The sequence below is a fragment of the Pezoporus wallicus genome, unplaced genomic scaffold (genome assembly GCF_028554395.1).
Source record: "Pezoporus wallicus isolate ANWC-B61680 ecotype Strahan unplaced genomic scaffold, APGP_CSIRO_Pwel_v1 contig_3952, whole genome shotgun sequence".
Taxonomy (NCBI): Eukaryota; Metazoa; Chordata; class Aves; order Psittaciformes; family Psittacidae; genus Pezoporus; species Pezoporus wallicus.
In genome coordinates, this window is record NW_026635034.1 from 3,827,613 (window position 1) to 3,848,416 (window position 20,804).

The 20,804-nt window shown below is 44.5% G+C and overlaps 1 long non-coding RNA gene across 1 annotated transcript; it reads left to right on the forward strand.

The window, feature by feature from the left end:
- Window positions 1–1,871: 1,871 nt before the first annotated feature.
- Window positions 1,872–9,445, forward strand: LOC130600672 (uncharacterized). The gene is made up of 4 exons (XR_008972515.1): window positions 1,872–2,024; window positions 2,476–2,561; window positions 4,075–4,187; window positions 9,390–9,445. It is a non-coding gene; the product is annotated as an uncharacterized LOC130600672 (long non-coding RNA).
- Window positions 9,446–20,804: the final 11,359 nt, after the last annotated feature.

Below are 20,804 nucleotides of genomic sequence, written 5' to 3' on the forward strand. Positions count from 1 at the left end.
CACCTTGGCCTGGGCCCTCCTTGAAATTGCTTTCGTTTTGTCTGCAGGACCAAGGTCCTTCTGGATCTGAAATCATAAGGCATTGAACATCTTAAAGCCATGAGCACACACCGGCCAGGGGAATTTACCGGTTCAGCCCCTGCACAATGAGCCAGGGACTTTGCAGCACAGACTGGCAAGTTGGATGGAAGAAGAGAGCTTGGAAACATTATTAGTCTTAAGGTGAGTCCTGCTTTGTGTCATTGGCCTAGTACTCTGCTCAGGGGAAAAAACAGATTATTCCTGATATAAATCTAGGATCAACAATAAAAGACTCTTCATGGTGGATTTATTAATCCATCTTGCTCCAGGCTTTCTAAACAAAAGAGCTGTGTTTCTTGGCTGGCTGTGAGCAAAAGAGGTTAATACCGAAGACTGCACAAGGTTCTGCAATTAGACAATTTCTTTGTAGCATAACGTAGGCACCAAGATGACCTCAGAGGCCTTTTTTGCTGTTGCAGAAGCATATTGGACAAGTTTTCTCAGCAGCTGTGCCTTAGTGTTCCATATTAAATGTGCTGATTATAAATTACAACAGCTACCCTAGGATCCTCCTATCACTTTGGATTTCTTCATGGCAACTTTCTTTCTTTTCCCTTGCCTCCAAGGGGTGCTTGGCAAATATGTACCATCCGGTGGGAAAGCAGATGGAGGATAATAAAAGTTTATGTTTTATGGATTCATACAAAGATTATTCTGTCTTTTTTCTTAAAAAATATATTAAAGAAAAGGACTTGCCTCATATTTCTCTTTAGGAAAAGAAGTTTCACGCTAACAGGGTAGAACTCATAGCCGTGGGAAAGGTGGAGGTGTGCATAGCCACAGTATTTGAAGAGACAGAGATATCGGAGCTCATGATGCAGATGTATTGTTATTATTCTTGCTTTGTCACAATTTAGGCTTTTTATTTATATCCTGGTTAACCCCTCCCACCTGTACTACTTCCACCCACACCATAGCAAGTCCAATATATGGTGTATTTCTGCTTGCTGGAGTGAGAAGTTCATGGAGGACATTTGGGGAGAAGGGCTAATTGCAGCCCTCTTGGCTGTCTGGGAGAGGGACACATCAGCTCTGCAAAGCGCCCCTGCTGCTGGGCATCAGTTCATCATTCACTTCAATTTCCTCTGCTGAAAGGCCTAGGCAGGAGGAGCTGTGGCTCAGTTACTTGGGCAAGGAGATGGGGTCTTCTTTGATTGTGTTTTTTTGAGTTGATTCTTCCCTCCTCCCCAAACCCTAGCCCACTTCAGCTGTAAGATGTGTTGCTGGCTTTGATTCCCTTTAAATAACTGTCTCATCTGCATTGCTTGTGATGTTTTCCTTTCTCTTTAGTGTTATTGCTGGGAGAGGTTTATGTGTAAGAGCTGTTGGTCTGCTGTGAGCAACTAGTGAAAGCTACATTATGATCAGGTGCATTTATTTTTCTAGTTGCTTTCTGGGGATAGCTGGAGTGTCCATGCTCTCTTAACTGAGGTGTGATTTTTCACTGAGAAGCAGATGCTCTTTGTCATGGAGGAAAAGGAGCACAAGGTCCTCTTCAGCTGTGTAGTTGTACCTATGCCCTGTAATCAGTGGGCTTTATCCCCATTTGGAGTGTGGCCCCCGAAAACTAGAGTGGCGTGATGGATTTTCTTGCAAGAATTTATGGCTCTATTTACTCTTTTAACTACCGGTTACAAGCTCTTAGAAGTGGTCTGTAGGTCCCAGGAATCCTTAAGTAGCAGATTGAAAACATGGTTTGCAATTGTTTGAGAGCTAAGCTCAGAGCCCAAGTATTTTGGCTGGCTGCTGAGCTTTACCTCTTTCTGTTTTCTTCCCTTCTCCCCAGTGCACTCATCCATCTCAAGGGACCTGAAGACTTCCAGCTAAAAAGAGCTGAATGTTTTAACAATGGTATTGTAAGCTTATTGGAACCTGAAACAAAGCAGGAGGTCTGCTACTCTGGCCTTTATGCTTATTGTGAACAAAAGAGCTGTTAGGATGAGGTTAGTGGCACATACCACCTCTGAGTTGGTTGAGATGCAGGGGCACAAAAGCAGCTACTTGATTTAAGGGACAGGCATGGGAATGGGGCTCTCCAATCAGAAAACCATTGAAAAGTCAAACTGCTCTGGCTGAGACTGATGCTGAACCAGTGTATTTTAGACCTGCTGTTTATCTGTTGTGTGTATTCTGCTGTAAAGCTGGCATACCACATAGAAGTTAGGAGTAGCTTGTTCACAGTTCAGGGGAAAAAACCCTCAATACTGAATGTTAAGGGCCTTTTTAGACCACAGAAGAAAGGGATGTAACAATTTCCAATGTCTGTGTCTAACATTGATTTCCAATTGGGAAACAAGGTGGATGTTTTTAACAACGGGATGATGAACCCCTGTAGTGGTTGCTTAAGGGATGTGGCAAGATCTCTGTAACTTAAATCCAATACCTCGAGTTCAGATCACTTTCCTGAAGGAGGCAATCCAGCTCAACTAGGAGTTCCTGATCTCAGTAAAGAACTACTGGGTGAATTTTTACGTCCACAGGTAAGTGAGAGGTCAGACGGCATGATCATAATCGTCTTGTTTTTTACCTTCAGGGTTGAAATCCTTGAGCATGTACTTTATAAAAGTGAAATCAAAAAGATGAGAAAGGTCTTACAGACAAATATTGCCTGCCAAACCCAGTTATCAGGACTGCAGTTCAAAGGGATCTGGGCCCTTGCTGGGCAAGAAACGTTTGACCACTGGTTATGGCAAAGGATGGAAGTGCTAGGAGAAGCAAGAGGGCTGCAAGAAAAGGGTTTCCAAGCTCAGGAAACCTGCATTTTCCTGTGTAGAGAAGACTGGAAAGAAATATGAATTGTCTTAGGCTAAGCTAAAGTCTGTTTCAGAAGAGAACCTCTCAGAAGGGTGCAGGACCCAGCTTGTTAACAGTGTGGCTGGAGGGAACAGAAGTAGGAGCTGCAAGAAAAGCTGTAAGAGTGGCTCTAAGCATGAGTGAGGATGAAATGGCAGATAGGCAGCTAGTGCCACAACTATGACCTGTCTCAAAGCTTGTTTCCTCTCCTACCACTGCACAGGTGTGCATGAAAAAGGTAATCTCACACCTTTAATGTTTCCCTGCAATCTCTTGTAAGACAGCAAGAAGAGACCTTGCTTTCCAGTGCAGAAAGTGGGGAGATGGCTGTTCCATTAAGGAGTGTTTTCAGCCAAGCTTGCCTTGTTTCTGATGCACTGCGTGCATACAGGTTATGAATAATTTCTTCCCTAAGAAATGAGCCCAGGTTAAAAATAGCCTCTGCATTTAGCTGCTTGCTGCCTCCTTCCTGCTTGCTGAGGCCGGAGATCCGCTGAAGTGCTGGCAGTCAATTTTAATGTGGAAATGTTTAGAAGCCAAAATTGTCTGGCACCCCTTGCCAATATGGGGAGCTCTGGGGATAGCTATAGGGCAGACAATCTGGTTTTCTCCTTTCCCTGGCCAGGAAGGGGAGGGTAGGAAGTTCTCTCTGGAGACGACTTCTCCATTGCCCATTCCAGCCTTGACCCTCTGCTGAGGTTCTTAACAAAGAACCAATTAACACTTGGTAGTCATGGGATCATAGAATGGTTTGGGTTGGAAAGGACCTTATGATCATCTAGTCCCAAACCCCCTGCCATAATCACACCTCACACTAGACCATGTTGCCCCAGGCTCTGCCCAGCCTGGCCTTGAACACTGACAAAGATGGAGCATTTACTGCTTCTTTGGGCAACCTGTGCCAGTGCCTCAGCACCCTCACAGTAATTTTGTAATATAGTACCTGGGATTGCATTAAAATAAGATACTTTCAAGACAGACAGACATCTTAGTCTGGTATATGGGACAGCCCCCTGTGTGTTAACACCAGCTCCCTGTTACTGTCAATGGTGAACTTGTGAAACAAGACATGTGTCTGGAGGGTCTATGGTAACACTTGTCCATCCCTGCTGCTCTGCTGTGGGATTATATCTGCAAGGAGTGGCCAAATCTGGAAGTTTAGGACCTAAACTATGCTGATGATTTCTCATCAATTCTCAGCTCAGTGTTTGCAGGAGTTTGTCACCAAATGAGAAGCTGGGGCACAGAAAGGTAGTAAGTTTCCCTCATCACCTGCTGACCTGAAGTACTGAGTAATAGCCTCAAATGGCACTGTAAGGAATGAGTGAGGATGAAATGGGAGGTGGGCAGCTAAAGCCGCAACTATTCCTGTAGTTCCTGTAGTTTGCAGTGAAATAATTAGGATTAAGCCCAAAGGCATTGATTAAAACTATGCAGCCACACTGGTGAAGAGGATGAAAACAATCAGGATTTTACGCTCTGAACTGTTAATGCAGTGGTTTCTACTCTGACTAATCAAAGCTCTTAGGGCAGGCAGGGTTTAGCAGAACTTTCCTGAAGAAGAGATGGAGACTTCAGGTCTCTGTGCTTAGAAGAAGGGAAGGAAGGGGGAATGTAGGGATATAAAACATCCCCTGACACCTCAGACATCAAAAACTGTGAGGAATGTCCATGGTTGTCATGGTTTTGGGCTTCTTGAGCCTGAAGTTTGTTCCCTCAGTGCAAACCTGAATGTTCTCTGCTCATCAAATGCAGCTATGTCTTTGCTGTGGGAGCATCCCTTCCATGGGTCCTCCAAGTCCTGCCACTTCTTCCCTTCCTCAGCTGCCAGAGCAGAGTGTGTCCTCAGGTCTCAGCCTTTCTTCCTTGTTTTATGGCTGCACCTTGTCTGCTCACAACCTCAGAGATTCATTATAAAAAATGATCCATTTTCCAGAAATCACAAGGTTCTGTGTCTTCCACTTAATTGTTGTTTTATTTTAATAAGCAATTATGTTTTGAAGGCACCTCAATGCTCCAGGCGTTACCACTTATCACCTGCTGAGTGATTTAAAGCTAGTGAAGCACATCCCATTTGCAGGTTGGAATAGGGCCTGGATCCAATAAGCAGACAAATGAGTTCAGAAATACTCCATGTTTGTAACTCACTGCTTATGGTTTCATCTCCTTGTTCTCAGAGAGGGGTCAGTTATGTGCTGGTGGGGTTGGAGGGTTGTCTGTTCCCTTGCTGTTCAGGTAAGAATCAAAGGGCTCATTAAAGGCTGTGAAAGGCAGAAGACTATTTGTTGGCTGTTCTGTACTGTTTCCACTGCCAAGTATCTTCTCTCTCTGCTACAGACCACAATACACTAGCTGCTAAATCACCCCACAGCTTGGGTATCCTTCGTGTGAGAGATGCAAATCACCCCCAGTGTGAGACTGCTGTAGGGGCAGGAAGCCAATGCGTCTCAGCTCTAGAACTGATATGGAAAATAAATATAGGAGCATGAGAGTTGTTGGTTGTAGGAATAAATCCTGAGCATTTCCACAGATTGCAAAATAGACACCTGGGTTATCAAACACTAGGTGGCTTTCTCCTGGAGCTTTTATGACCTAATTGTTTGGGTTTTGTCCCCCCACATCTCCTTGACTGCCAGGTGGCACAGTTGGAAGCCTATTTGAAAACAGAAACCCATTACATCTTCTATTTTTTATGTCGCACATTAAAAATAGGACACAGCAGCCAGGTCTGCATTGAGCTCTTCAGCTGGGAGGCTGAGCAGCCCAGATCATGCGTGCCATGGAGTGTTATTATCAACATTATCTACAGGGTTAGTATGAGTGCCTATGCTCCAAGGTGTGTGTGATGTGATGGTTGGAGGCAGTCTTGGGCATAGTGACCATAAAATGATGGGGTTTTTGATTCTTAGAGAAGTAAAGAAGGAGGGTCAGCAGAACTGCTGCCTGGGGCTTCTAGGTGGCAGACCTGATCTACTTAGGAGACTGGTTGACAGAGTCCCTTAGGAGGCAGTCATGAGAGTCTTGAGACTCTCAAGGCAAGTCAGAGTCTTGAGAGCAAAGGAGTCCAGGTAGGCTGGGGAGGGAGAGCCGGAATGAGGTGATGTGAAAGGGGGAGGGTGGTGTTCTTCCTGCAGGGAGCTGTTTCCTTCCCATTTGCTGCCTGATGAGTCTTTTGGGGGGAGTAAACTTGAGAGTCCTTTTCCATGCTGAAAATGCTTGTTTAAAACTGTAGTTGCTCTAGAGTAAGTAGGGGGTAGAAGTCCCTGGTGAAGTGCTGTTGCCTATAGACATGTCCCCTGCGGTGGACTGAGCTGGTTTGCTGCTGTTCAAAAGATGCAAGCTCTTGGCCCATGTAGGCAATGCATCCTGGCCACTTTCTTCTCCTCACTGCCCATTTTTCCAGCCAGGTTTTGGAGAATCACAGCCATTTGTAAGCAGCAGCCATCCTGAATTACATGTCAGGACAGCCTTTGTCATGTTCCCACCTGTGCATCACCAGAACAGGCCCAATAAAAAGCCTCATTTCTCTTTATTTCCTTGTGATTTTACCTCCCCTGTCCATTTGACCTTCTACTGTCATCCTCTATTTCTTTCTGGCCCTATGTCTGCTTTTATTTTGAGAATGAGGATTCCAACATATCTCTCAACAGAGAGAACAGTACAGCTAGAAAAATGTATGTGTCAGTGTCTGAAAGTGTGGAGCTTGCAGAGGCTATTCCAGCCCTCCTTTCCTATCCAAGTTCTAGGCAGTACTTGCTCTATGCCTGTCTCATCCCCTCCCAGCCTCAGGCTCCCTGGAGCTGGGTTAGGATGCCTCAGGATTCTATTTTCCACAGCAGTTCTGTTGTTCTCAGCTTGGATTTGGAGCACAGCTCAGCAATGTTTACTTGTCACATCCCCACCAGGCTGGGGACAGCAGTGCTAATATTGCAACAAATTTAGCAGAGCTCAGTGATAGGATTTGACCCAAATTGCAGAGGGGAAAAAGAAGCAGCTCTGTAAAAAATGAAATTCCTCTGGATGATAAATTCTATTAGAAGCAAATAAATAAAAAAGCCAGGTATACAAGGGGCACATCCTGATTTTACTCTTAGTGTGATTTGAACATAATTTAATGGGGCTCAGCTAAGCAAGCAATGCAGAGACCCTGAGGGATAGGGCTACATTTGCCGAGAAGTCTACATCATGCTTCCACAGCAGTAGGAGAAGAGGTGTGAATGAGATTGTATAGGATCAGATCTCTTTCTCCCTGTTGGAAGCTTAAAGAGATTTGAAATGCACTTGAAATCAAATAGACAAAGCTGTACTTGCAAATTGTGTGGGCAACATGATTTCCCCTGCCCTTCCCCAGGGCAGAGCTCACTGAAGATGCCCTATGACAGACTTGTGAAGATGGGACTGAGCTCTAAACCAGTGTGCAGAGCTGCTGGGGGATATGATCTGGGGCAAAACGAAGGTAAGAAAATGGTGGAAAACCTCAAAGTTGAGAAGTACCCAGAGTTTCTTGGCTGAAGGTGTCCACCTGCTCATGTTGGAACTAGATGTTTCCAGCCCTAACTATTCTATGAATCTATGATTATCTGTATTAGAATAGATCTGTCAACCTTTATGGACACATCTGCTACTTGATGTAGGGTCCACACATTCCCCCCAGCCTAGTTATTTTGTTTCCCTGCAACTAGAAAGCAAGGCTTCTTTGAAACAAGATATTTTTCAGACAGCTGAAAGGATCCCCTTGCTGCCCAGCACTTAGGTTAAGAGTGAAATATTTGCAATTCAATTGGGCATGCTTTTAGAGCTGCAGCAAGGAGGAGCAACCGCTATCTAAGAGTGCAGCAATTATATAGGCGTCACTTTATGCTTGAAGAGCCTGAACTTGCACATGTGTGGCATACAGAGATACAGGGCTTGGCCTGACTAGTGATGGTTAAAGATCCATTTCTGAGTTGCATCAGAGCACGGTCCAAAGGCCATTGAAGGATGTGACCCTTTAGAGTTGTAAAATCCAGACACTGGAACTGGAGATGAATCTCAAAGTGATCTTACAATGGTGACTCCATCCTCCTTCCACTTGTCTTATGGAGGTAAAACAAGTGTATTCCCATGAAAATTTCCTCTAGCATTTCCTCAAGTGTTGTTTTTAACTGTTGCTGTTGAAGTGAGGTGATGTTTTTCATACACAGTCTTGGTGAATGTGCCTGAGGCAATGCTGAAACATAAGTTCTCCAGCTTGTCTGTCTCCACTCTTTCTACACAAGGCTTGGGCTGGGGAATGAGCAACTACTCAGTAGTGTATCCAAGCCACAGGGGAATGGCTGGTGAATCAGGAGGGACACCTTGATAGAAAAGCCATTTGAAGGAATATTAATTATCAGGCAGCTAGTTCTGGACAATTGAATCTCAAATCCAGATGTTCCTGTTCTAAGTGCTTTAGCAAAATGCTGAATTGATTACTATCTTGTGAGCTCTGTGTCTGTGTGTGTGAGTGTGTGATAAAACCCATGACTGCTGAGCCAAAGGGATTGTCTGATGATAGCAACACAGAGCAGTGAGTTTCTCTTCACCTTTTTGAACTTATGCTTTTTTATCAGAAGGAAGCCAGGCCAGGTTTCAAAAATGTTCTTTAATTTATAATCCTTATTGTAGTGTCATGGTGCTGATTAAAGCCACTGAAGGCTCCACTGTACATGGTTGGATTGAAATAAAGAGGCATCTGTTTGGTCTGAGCCTTGTTTGAGGAGGGACTACAAATTTAAGGCCACCTTGATTTCTGTATGTCTATATAACAGGTAGAAGGGCAGGGGGAGCAGACTAAAGAAGAAATGAGCCATTGGGATATAATGAAATCAACCTGAGCTTTTAACCGAGGCTCTAATTGAACCAGAGCTGAAGTTGGAATAAGAAATTCTTCTCCCTCCCAGGTCCTTATGCTCCAACCAAGCTCAGAAAGGTCAGCTAGAACAGCTTTATACTTGACATTTTTGGGGGAGTGGGCTCTAAGCACCTCAAGGTAAGGGAAGATGTGTAACAGGTAAAGTGATATTTTGCAATGAGATTATAAGGTCCAAGAGATTTGACTTATATTCCTGCAGCTGGACTGGAAGAGGTTTTGTTGCAGGCCAGATCCATCTTCTGGTGAAATCACAGATGTTCAGTGGAAGCTGGCATCACCCTAATGGAGATGATTCTCACAGAAATGTTTTTTTCATAGTGATTAGTAGTCTGGTGCTGAACTGATCCAATGCAGTTTCTTACTGGGGCAAACACACTGATTTCAATGAAAACATTCTTGGCTCTCAGGTCTTGCTCCTTTTCCATACTACAAAAGCTAAACTGAAAGTAGTAAAGGAAGAGAATTAGATCCATGCTTCTGAAAATATGAATGCTTTTGCTGAAAATGTGAAAGGTGCTTATATGGGCAAGGCTCCTATACAAAACAGCCAGATTGCTGGGCAATACTAATGTGTTGTGCTGAGAGGGCAATTTTATGTTTTATTTTTACCATTCCTCTGCAGAGTTCCAGGGTATGAAATTCTGCTGTGTTAAAAACCAGTATGAAGACCTCAGCACCTTTCCAACATGACTGTTGGAAAAAAGACAGCTTTAACAGGGGAAAGAGATCTGAATTTGATTTGCTGAAATACCCATCTACTTATCCTGTGGCATTCGGTTACGCTGGATGCTTTTGTTCCAGCCGGGGTTGCTCATCTGTGAGCAACAAACTGATGGCACAAGCCTCTGCACACAACCTTCATGCTCCTCCATCTGTGGCTTAAGAAGGTTCACAGACCACATCATTTGCAGACACTGTCTGGATATGCCAGTCTCTGCCACCATTGATGTGTGCAAAAACAGGTAAATCAGGGTGAAAAGCCAAATTGAGGGCAGCTGTAAAGTAGAGACTTAATAGTTCTAATATGCAGAAATTTAAGAGTAATTAATTTGTTCTTTAAAAAAATAGTACCTATTTTTAGCTCTCAAAAGAGGTTGTTTTTTAGGGATTAGTGACAGGTTGTGCTGCCAAGGTGTGTAGGCTGATTTTGGAGAAGCATCCAACCAGCTTGCATGGAGGGTGATGTCTTGCAGACTCCTGAGAGCAGCACACTAGCCACAGGAGACTTTCTATTAGACTTGGGCTGTAAACACTGTAGCTGAACTGTTCCTCGTTATAGACAGTTCTAATGCAGTCAGCTCAAAGGGGGCAGTAACTGTGAAGGAATCCAAGATGCCTTGGCTCCCCTTCTCAATGATAAACTGAGTATGCTTCCTTCTGAAAGAACTGTATTGGTGTAGTGGTTCAAGCCCAGTCAGCCACGCAGCTGCTCACTCTGCCCCCTTCCTCCCCCCTGTTCCCGGAGGGATGGGGAGGAGAATCAAAAGAATGTAGCTCCCATGAGTTGAGATAAGAACAGTCCAGTAACTAAGGTATAACACAAACCACTACTGCTACCACCAATAATAATAATGATAAGGGAAATAACAAGGGAAGAGAATACAACCACTCACCACCCACAGACCGATACCCCGCTCGACCGAGCAGTGATCTAACCCCTCTGGGTAACTGCCTCCAGTTCTACATCCTGGGCATGACATGCTGTGGTATGGAATACCCCTTTGGCTAGTTTGGGTAAGGTGTCCTGCCTCTGCTTCCTTCCGGCTTCCCCTCCTCCCTTACAGAGCATGAGGCTCAGAAAGTCCTTGGTCAGAGTAAACATTACTGAGCAGCAACTAAAAACATCGGTGTTATCAGCCATGTTCCCAGGCTGAAAGTCAAAAACACAGCACTGCACCAGCTACTAAGGAGAAAAATGACTGCTACTGATGAACACAGGACAATTGGATAAGGTAAGGCATCCTGGCAGCAGGACTTATGGACCTAACCCTCATCCTATTTGTGAACAAAATATGATAAAGGAATATGGGAATTTTTTCTTGTCTGCATAAAGCTACCTGATCCCATTTTAAATACCATTGATCCTCAACAGAAATTGTAACCTTCTGGGCCATGAATCGACTGGCAAGAGCTATGCTCTGACATAGCTCACATGGTACTAAAATCCAAATACCCAGAATATCACAGACTCAGATTTGGGCATCAAATCTGAGCCTCTGGCAGGGAGATACCAAATCCTAGGCTCAACCTTTTCTAGTTAGTTAGCTTCCAAGCTCAAAATGACAGACTGTTCCTGCAGCTAACAAACTGCTGCTCCAAGAGAAGAGATCAGTGGGAACAGTTGGGCATTGATGAGCAAAGGCTGAGAGTCCGCTTCATGATGTTTAGGGCTTTGTAATAATAATTAGATCCTAAAATGTGTCAGTTCTGCATGAGACAAATCATTGGCGTAGGCCAGGAGCATGTTTCCATGGGAGTGTGAGCATGTGTATCTGATTTGCGCAAGAGCTTGCTAATGCAGCTGTGACCCTGCATAGCCATATCCGAGTTTGTAGGCTACAGGAGTGGGATGGAAATGATGAGAGAAGGAGGGACTCTTGCTACCTCCTAATTTCCACTGCCTTCACCACTGCTAGCTTTCATAAAGCTTTCCCCCCACAGAGCTGCAGCAAGTGTTACTGCTGTAAAGTCAGTGAGGGGCACAGCTGGGGTATAAGGGTAGTCAAATAACAGCTTTCTTTTCCCATCAGAATAGCTGTTGGATACAAATTGGCATGAGTGTTTTGAGAGAACAAAAGTATTATGACTGTATTGTTTCTGCCTCTTGTCTCAAAGATTTTCATGCTCTGAGGAGGGATGAGGCTGTTCATCCTAGGGAAGAGGAGGTGCTGAGGTGACCATGAGTGACTACAGAAGCAGGGAAAGAAGGCATGGTCACATGAAGTAGTTTTGCTCATCTGAACCATTGGGGTGTTCTGAAACCATGCTCTTTCTGTGCATCCATATCACCCAGGGGCACCATGGCAAAGCAACCTCCGCTGGTCATATCTGGCTTCCGCAGACCAGTAACAACCAGGGAAGTTTCCCCTGACTCCCTGACTTCTACTTTAAAGTGAATTCCATGTCGTGTGGAGGGAACCTACAAAGCCAGAGAGGGGGAGATGTGTTTCCTTTCTGTGTCTTGGCTGGGTTGCAAAGCATGTAATCCTGTTCTGTCATGCAAAATTCCCTCTTTTATTTGTGAGGGGTACCTTCTTTGCTGGCATGCCAACTGCTCTGGGGGCTGTGCTGGTCTCTACTGAGACCATGAGTTTCTAATACTGGAGAGGGCTGAATTTCAAGGATGAAACCAAGTAACTCCTCTGTCAGCTCATTGTAAGATGTCTCTGGCTAAAAGCCTGGGAAACAATTTGCTTATGACCTACCGTTTGATGCTACAGTGGGCTGTTTGATGCTGCAGCAGTCTCCACCCTCCCCATGCTTGGCTTTGACTGATATAGCTCAGTTAAGAGAGAAAAGAAAGTATAATCTACATTGCTTCTGCTGGCAAAGGCCAAAGCGCTGCATGGGGCCCCCACAGAGGGACAAGAATCTATCTGTTGAGATTGGGCCTGGTTTGATTCTTCTTATAAAGCATCTTGGCAGCTGTCTAGATCTGACAGGTTGATAATAAGACTTATCCTCAATGCAAAAGGGAAAGTAATTTACATTGGCTTCACACCTCTGGCAAGCAGGAAAGATCCTGCCCTACATTAGTGTGAATGGGGAGCAGACGTGAGACTGTGAGCAGGCAGCACCGGGGGGGCAGCAGCAAGGTTTGATCTGTGCTTGAGCAAGCACAAGGAAATGCCATTTGGAAAACGACAACGGGTGAGAGAGCTGGGCTTGGAATCAGCATTCTGTCCATGGCAGCAGTTCGGAGCAGCTTTCCAGCCAAATCCTGAAGGATCACGGTCTTAGAAGGAGCAGCAGTGCTACCTGATTTCATTTTGCTCCATTTAGCCCAGTGCTTCAGCTGATAGACTGCTTCTCTCCCTTATTACAGACACATCAGCACCAAGCTGCCCTGAGATTTATTTTTGTGTGTGTCATTGTGTTGATAAGCAGCTGACAGCCACTAGGGAAGGACTGCAGCACTCACTGTGTGGAGTAGGTCTCTCCAAGAAGTCCAGGAATGCAATTACCCAACCTCTAGCTCTCCCACTACCTCAGCAGACAGAACCATCCGCAGAAGAGCTGGTAAGCTGAGTCTTAACCTGTGTTATGTTCCACTTTAAACCTGCTGTCACACTAGTTCTAGTTCTAAGTTTAGTGACTCTTGTAAGCTTTCTGCTGACCTCACCACCTTCCAAAGGAGCAACCCAAGGCAGCCGCTCTATCCTTTATATACATAGAGTACAGCGTCAAGGGAGGTAATGGTCCTGGGATGCACGTTGAAACCCTCAGACGAAGGCATGCAAGAACAGTGCCATGTCCTTCGTGGAAATGTAATTTAGGAATCTTTGCTCTTCACAACCCACCAGCTTTAAAGGCCTCTGCCCTCCCTGCCAAAACTGAGCTGTGAAGTGGTGGGGAGGGGAGAACTGGAATTATGTCAAAACAAATAGAAGTGGGTGGGTGGTGAAAGCATTCACTTCACTGTTCCCTGACCACTGGGATCATGCAGAGGATCTTTATCAGCTAAAGGCACATGCTGGGCCCCAGGGATCTTTCTCTTGGAGCAGCCTCTGTTGCAAATGTGGTTTTGGAGACTTCATTCTTCAAAATGAGGTCTTCAATCTATTCAACCTGGGCAGCGCAGCCTGGAACACTCAGAGCTTTGCAGTGCCCCAGCCAATGTTTGTGGATGTGGAAAGGAGGACACCTGAGTGCAGAGAGCTACCGAAGACTGGTAGGAAGCAGAGCAGAAGAGGACCTTGCACTGTTTGGACACAGTGACCATCAGGTAAGTTTGTTTTCCAACCCCTTATTTAATCCATCTTTAACAGAATTGTGTTAAAGTTTATGTTAGTGTATTCCAGCTTTGGACACTGTTATGCAGCTGCTTCAAGGAAAGTGGAGGTCCTACCTCAAGGCTGTGGCTGGTTTAGGGTCTTGGCAGGGGAGAGTAGGGCCATAGGGCAGGGTAGGTGTAGGTGGCTGGAGATAAGGTCTAAAAGACAGATCCTGTGGAATGTCATTGGATGATGTGGTAGAAGATTGCTCAGGAGAAGACACGTGATCCCTTGTGAGGGAAGCAGTCTCTAAAAATCAGGAATACAAGAACTTCACATGAATATTAGTTGGAAGAGCAGTGTAAGTAGGTGTGAAGATTGCATCTATCCTAGCTGAGCTGTGCTGGAGGGCACTGTACTTCTTGCAGTGGGTATGTTGTATCTTTGTTGTCTGGAGATTTCCAACACTGTCTGTCATAGAGGCAGGTAAATATGGGACCCTGCTAGAAAGGCTCAGCACTTAACAACAGTCTTTACAAACGAGAGATCTTGCCTGAAAGCAAAAGAGATGAAATTAAGACAAGTGCAAAGCACTCCTCTTAGGCAGGCAAAGCAGAATACACAAACACAAAACAGGGAATACGCAATGAGGTAGGAGCACGGCAGGAGAGGACTGGGGTTGCACTGGTTCACAAGTAGAATATGAATCAACTGCTGCGGCAAAACAACTCATTGTATCCAATACTGTATTAACAAGAGTGCTCTTTGCCAGATATGTGAGGCAATTATTACAACCTGCTTGGGGCTGGCAGAGCTTCAGCGGAGTGTGGGTGTCCGGAACTGATGTGAAACTTTATCTACACCCATTAAGGAATTTGGAGAGAGATTCCGTTGGGGGGGGGAATAAAACAGACAGAACAAGTGAATGATAAGAGGTTAGACAAACAAGTCCTGTCACCAAAGATTGAAGGCATTGCCTTTGTTCATTTTGGAAGAAGAATGCTGGAAATGGTATGCAGTCAGTCTTCCTACACATATATAGTACCTATAAAAAGTCTCATGATGAGCTGTTTTCCATGGTCACTGGTGTAAGAAAAGGAAAGTGCTTGAATTCATAGTGAAGATGATTTAATGTATTAGGAAAACCTTCTAATCTCTAGAGGGGTAAAACACTGAAGTAGGCTGTCTAGGGAAGATGTGGCATCTCCTTAATGAATTTTAGGCATGGGCTTGACAAACAGCTATTAGGACAAATAGGTATTTAAGTATATTTGATCCTGCCTCTGATGATCTCTGAAATGCCTTTCCGCCATACGTATCTATAATTAAGCACAATACAAAAACACAGTCTCTTCCTTGAGGAGTTAAAAAACCGTCTATAATTATCCAAAGTCTTTATCTTTTAATGCTAAAACTAGGTTAAACGTGCCTTGTGTGGCAGCTCTGTTAATATATCGCTGTGGAGCAAACATCAGGAGGAAAGGGAGCTCTTTAAACCAAAGACCAGCACTGGTGTAACAACATGAGTCTAAAACTTGCCAGGCATAAATTAGGCAGGAAATTGAAAGTAAGTTTTGAACTGTCAGAACAATGATGTTCTGAAACAGCCTTTCATAATGGGAATGCTGGGGGCAAAAATCGGAACTTGTTTTTAAAATGGAGCTTGCTAAATTAATTCAAAAAAATATAGAGAACTACTGCCCGCCGTAGTGGAGTCCAGGAATAGGAGATCCCTTTTGTTGCTGGATTTTTAGGAGCTGAGAGGAAGAGAAGTGCTTTTATGCCAGTGGGACTGTTTTCTGCTCTTTATTGACACAAATGTTCTGCCTTCATCCCTGTGCTTCTTCATGTGAGGCAAGTACTGATATGTCTTTTAAGATCTGAAGGTCACATCTCTGTTTAAAACTGCATAACTGCCCAGAGGTGGAGGAGTTCAGGAAGACCTTGAAGGGGACTGCAAGTCCTCAGGTGCTGGGTGTCCTCTTAATTTTTCCAAGGCTGAAAACACTTGTGGTGATTGGAGTGAGTGTCATTTGGGGTTAATGTGAACAGCTGGGAGAACCACCTCAGGAGCTGAACTGGAACTGAACCTCATGTCTTAGGGGATCAGTATGTGGCAGCTCTGTTGGTGAGGTGTTGGTGGGGCAAGAAACCACTGCAAAGTGAAGCAGTGTGCCAAATGTAGCTATCAGGACAGCACAGGTTCTGTGCCAGGGGAGGAACTTAATTTCTTTGCTGAAAAATGAAACAAAGATGTGATTGGAAACGCCACACTTTGGAGGTATGAGCAATTTCCCTATAATCAATCATCCAAACAAAATTGTTTTCATTTCTTTGCATTATTTAGCAGGCATTTGATGGCAGGCAATATGAGCTGGATTTTGGTTTTTCACCTGTTTCTTACACTGATGTGATTTGTGGGCTTTGGCAGTGGGATGCTGGTGTGAAGGAAGGCTGAACTGGGCTTCTGTGTTCAAAAACTTGGCAAAGCCCATGTCTGTGATTATCAGCTAATCATTCAGACATAGGCAGTTTTTGTCTGCTCTTGTTAAGTCTGTAAAGTATCTGGCTGTGCAAAGCTGACAGTGAAACACCTACAGGAGAGGATGTCAAGAAGGAAGCAGTGAGAAGGTGATAAGGTAGAGCTGAGTTTGATAAGAGCCTCTGGCTCCTGCAGTAACTGCAGGAAAGATGTCTAATAATCAGTGTCACATCAGCTGTCCTGGGAATTCCTAGTTACACGAGGCTATTGAAGTGGTCAGACTAGAGGGCTAAGTAGAGGAGGAGGGGTGGTTCCTACACCTTGGGTTGACCCATGTGAAACCATTCCCTTTTCTTAGAGGCAAGTGTACCTCTGAGACCTCAAAGGATCCGGTTTACTTTCTCTTGGACAAGGTGTGTGTGTGTTATGGGAGAGGAAGGAGGAATTAGTGGGAAGCATATGTTAAGGTGACTCGAGTGACTGGTTTGTTGTCTGACATGGGTTCTGTAGCATTTGCTGGTACTGGGTCAGCCTGAGGGAGAATATCGTGGTTCAAATACAATAAAAGGGAAGGTTGTGGGGAGACACAGCAAGAATGATATCTACTACAGAGGATATGCTTTCCATCACTTTTAAGTCTGATGATATTGGCCTGATTTCAAGTCGTGGACAAAGAGCCTGTTTGTACCACATAGCAAGTTGAGAGCCTGATTTATACAAGGGCATTCTATGAATGCCAGGTAACACCCTGTGTCCTTAGATGCAGTAGGAGGGGCTTTTTCTTCAGGCAGGTTGTGCAGGATATTCTCATGCATTAAATTCAAAGCTGCCCTTAGGTTGCTTTGTACCAGGATGTGTCTCCAGAAGCAGCATCTCACCTCATAGAAAAGATGCAGATCTCTGTGTGACCTGTAATGAAATAAATGTAATGTCCTGAAGCCTCCCACTAATGGAGCTTGTCCCACTCTGGTGCTCCCAGGGGGTGCTTAGACTGGGATTGTGTGCTCTCACAGCAGGAAGCTGACAGTGCTGGAAAGTCTCCACTCAGCACATCCCAGAACTGCCCAATTTTGTTGCCCATCAGGGCAGGATGCAAGAGAGTGTTTCAGGATGGATGGAATTGAAGATCAATTTAAGGATTCATTTCTGCTCTGAATACAAGGGCTTGAACATTTGTTTAAGTATTGCTGGTGTGTTTCAGTTTTCATTCAGGTGCCTTTCTAACAGATACCGATGGTACGGCTGTGTGTGGGAGTGGGGAGGTTGGGTTTGCTGCTTGCTTTCAGAAATGAACAAATGCAAGGCTGGGAGTCTGTGCAGTTAACACTGGGAATCACCAAGGCATCAGGACCTCCTAGCATGTATAGGTAAACAAGAAAGACAAGTTGATTATATCACTGGCACAGCAGATGAGCTCTAAGTACACACTCACCTCTCTGTGGCTCCGCTTCTTGTACAAAAAATAGGGATCATGATACTTTTCCTCCTGCTTTTGTCTGTCTTGCCTGTTTGGCTCGTTGCTCATGGAACAAAGAGTATTTCTCATTGACTATTTGCACAGTGCTTTGTACAACAGACCCCCGATCGCAGCAGGGGTCCTTCAAGTGCCACTGTCTTAGAGCGAACACAGAGATGTCTGAACCCTGGTGGAAGCAGCAGTCTGTACAGCACTAACGAAGGTTATAGATTAGGCATGTGCTTGTCAGGCTGTAATGTGGTCAAATTTCCCTGTAGCAAGCGGTGCTTGTAACAAACCACCTTTTCCCGGCATCCCAATAGTAAGAAATATTATTTTCCATTGCTAATTAGTTCTTGATAGGGCAAACACTTACATGAAATTGAATGTGTACAAAGATCTTTGTTTTCCTGCTCTTTTCCGAGGTGTGCTGTATGTACCCCTAAGGGTACATCTTCCCTTCTCCTTCATGTCTCTATTTTCTTTTTAAAGTGCCATTTAAATGTTGAGCAGTGCACAGCCTCAAAGTGCAGGGTATTTATGGGGAATTCAAATTGAGTGTTTTTTCTCATTATTCTGAGGTGGTGAATTGCCCTCTCCTTTTATAGCAACTATCAGGATATAATGAAAATTTAGTTGGGTTTCTTGATGGCCACTTTGTGCAATACCAAAGGCCTTTATGTTTTCCATCACTTCCTCCATCCTCTTTTCCCTGATCTTTAAAAAAGAATAAAACCATCTCCTGATCCTGAAATATCATGGATGATATTTCTAAGTTCATCTAATTAAGTGTGTTTTCCCTCCATTCTCCTTAACCCCAACTTCCCACTTGTCCCCAAGATCAGATTTGATGGAAGCAGAAGAAGCTTTAAGCTTCAGAATTTATTGAGGTGAAACCAGCGTAAGACACTGGCTCTTCAAGAAACAGCTTGTTTTCTTGGTGAGGAGTTGGAGGGCAGGAGGAAGAGCACAAGCCCTTTAATTCAGTTAAGTAGAAGAAAAATCAATCTTCCCCAGGCAGACAAGGGATGAAACTGGCTAAATGCTTAAATAATGTTCAAGGTAAGACAATGTGTTTGCCTACTGTTTAAACTCTGAGTACTGCTCTATTTGATAAGTTAAATAAAACATAAGTTTCCCTGTTAAATAAAACATAAGTTTCCCCGAAGACAGTCCTTTTCCTCCAATTGTCCTTCATGTATCATTTTCTAATGGCTCCAACCAAGAATCTGTCTCATTTCCTGCCTTCAAAGCCATGGCTGCCCTAGTGATGAGGGCCAGTTTGGGGGTAATATTCTGCAGTAATCATGAAAGGAATGTTTCACTTGTCTCTGAGCTATTGGTAAAGGTTAGCAGTTGGGTGGAGGTAACAAACTGAGAAACAGCTCTTTTAGCTTTGCTGGACTGGTGGAACAATCTGTGCTGTTGATGCTCTTTATATCAAACCTCATGTAGAATTACACAGTCAACAGGTCTTTAGTGTCACTGGGACCCAGAGAGGTTTAAGCTGTTCTTTGGCTCAGATTTCAATGGTGTCCTGTTGCTTCAGGTCAGAGTTTACCTTCTTTAATTGGGAAGCAAGTGTTAGGGGACTAGGAATGGGGTGGGTTTTGCTGTGTCCCATTGTTACTGATGGCACATACCAGCTGCTTCACAAGGGCTATTAACATCCAGAATGAAACCCTCCTTGCTGCAGCAACTGTTGAACCAGAAGAAATGTGGTAGCAAAATAGTCCGTATTCTGCCTTTTGCTCTTTCTTCTCTCATATTGTCCTCTGTGTTTGGCTGCTCTTTGCTGGCAAAAGTACAACAGGACTTAAATATATTGTCCTCAGGTCATCCTAACGGTCTTAGACTCCATTTGAATATAGATTGGCAAGAAGGGGAATGATCGTGTGCTGTACACTTAGCTGCATGTTGATGCATGTGCTCAGGGAAGCTTGGTGTGTGTGTGAGCAGACAGGAAAGAGCAAAGCTGATACTTTCAATCTCCTCTCCTTTTCCAGTGATCAAACCTCAGCAACCACCAGAACCATAACAAGCAAACATAGGTCCTTGAGATTCACCTCCCTTAGATGAAATGACAGAAATCTCCAGCAGCTCCTGCTGGCAGAGTCATTAAAAGCTGCTTTTCTGAGCTTTCAGCAGCTAGAGAAACTCATCCTAAGATGCTCTGTGAGGAAAGTTCAAGTTACAATGGCTGCCACAGTCTGAGCAGCTTTACCTCCTGGTGTGAGCTCCTGATTACATGGCAGTGATGGAAGGCTTAGTCATAGCAGCAGGTCTCCAAGAAACCTTGTGTGGGGAATGTTGCCTTGAGGCAGCAGACAAGCGTTATCAAAAGCCTACCAGGGACATACGCAAAAAAGGGGAGTTTAATTGCCAAATTTCCCCTTTATCTTGGTATAATTAACAAGCTGGTGTCTCTGCAGCTCTCGTTGAAGGGAATGCTCTGAAACGTGCTATGGATGTGTTAAGGAGCATGGGAGTTGTGTTAACTGTGGCAGCGCTTATGAAGTCCTAGTGGCTCTTTTCACAAAACCATCAGATATCTAACACGTTATTAAGAACGACCCTTTCTCATAAAACACACCAACAAAACACAAGCTTTGCTATCGACCTTCATGTGTTATACTCCTCTCTCCTCCAGTCCTCCTCGTGCAACGGGGTTTAGTTGAGTATTCTCCTGTAGCAAGAAATAGGCACGAACTTTTCAGATGAGAGGTGGACCGATACTCCCTCATAGCTGAGGCTGGCAGCTCTCTGTGCATGGTGACTCACAGACTAATCGGACATACATCCACAGAGGTAATTTCTGCAGACTGGTCTCAGTGTGATACACAAGGAATAGGATGACTCAACGCTGCTGCCTTGCAGTGCTGCATGCAAACTACCCAGGAGGTGATGCCTGGCAGGACCAAAAGGTGAAGACTTGAGTTAAAATTTCCATTATGACTCAGCTCGGTGTCATGTAAAAACACACCAGGTCTGACAACTCGTGCCTTGCATCTGGTGATCACGAAAGTCTGCTCCCATTGCGATTAAAGAGGCATGTTACTGTAAGAGCTGGGTTCTACCTCTTTCGCTGTTCATACATCCTTGCTTTGCAGACAAGGTGACGTGTTTGGTCACAGCAATGAGAAGCGGAGCTCTGGAGTGTGAAAG